Raw genomic sequence first — 1010 nt, forward strand, 5'->3', positions numbered from 1 at the left:
CCCTCCTCCTCTCTGAGCGCACCGAACCATCAGAGTGCTGCTGATGCTGCTCGGCAAATCAGAACCCCCACCTCCCTCCACCTCCCCTCATCCACCTCCTCCCCCCCAGGCTAGAAAGACAGACCCCGCACGCTCTGTTCAGACCACAGGCTGCAGGAGGTGCCCTAACCCCCCACCACCCTTGCGTTCCCCACCAGAACCCGCATTTATAACCAGCACACTACCCGTCAGTACCCAGCAGTCCGGTCCATGTAGCTGACACCAAATGTGAATGGTGACAGATGGTGTTAGTGTGTGATGCTGCCCGGGATTAGGCAATGGGCTATAGCAAACAAAACAAATTCATCACCCCCACCCCTTCCACACACACACACACACACACACACACACACACACACACACACACACACACACACCACCTCCTCCTCCCTGTCGCCTCTTTCATCCCTCCTCCTCTCCCTTTCTGTCACTTTCTCCTCTGGCTTCAAAAGGCATCATTTTAATCATTTACACTCTTTAGGAATACATCTTGCAGTGTATTGTGAGCTCTAAACGTTTTGAGTCTGTTTTCGTGCAAGATTTGTTTTAATAAAGGAACACATTTCAGATTTAATCTCTTATTTCCACGAGCACTTTATATAAATGCTTATCTGATTCTCCTTCTTTGAAACAGGCTGACCACAATTAGTGAGATCAGAGCACTTATGGCATTTCATTCAAATATTTCCCATCTGCCTTTGTCCTGACAGTGCAGAGCAGAGATTCAGTAATCAACAGAACATGTAAAGTAGCCTGACCTGGACTCTGCTTTCCAGTGAAGCTTTCAGTCTCTTATCTGGTCTCTTTCTGTCACGCCACTCTCCATCAGAGGAAATGGACGCGTTCTAAATGAATGAGCTGAATAAGTGAGACTTATCTACATCATGGTGAGCGTGATAAGCCTCCTTGTTCGTCTGTAAGCGGCTCATATTGACCCCTTTTAAGAAAAGAAAAATAAGTGAATGATTTTC

Source organism: Semicossyphus pulcher, unplaced genomic scaffold, assembly GCF_022749685.1.
Source record: "Semicossyphus pulcher isolate SPU_LCO1_2020_fin unplaced genomic scaffold, fSemPul1.0.p SCAF_18, whole genome shotgun sequence".
In the NCBI taxonomy this organism is placed as follows: domain Eukaryota; kingdom Metazoa; phylum Chordata; class Actinopteri; order Labriformes; family Labridae; genus Semicossyphus; species Semicossyphus pulcher.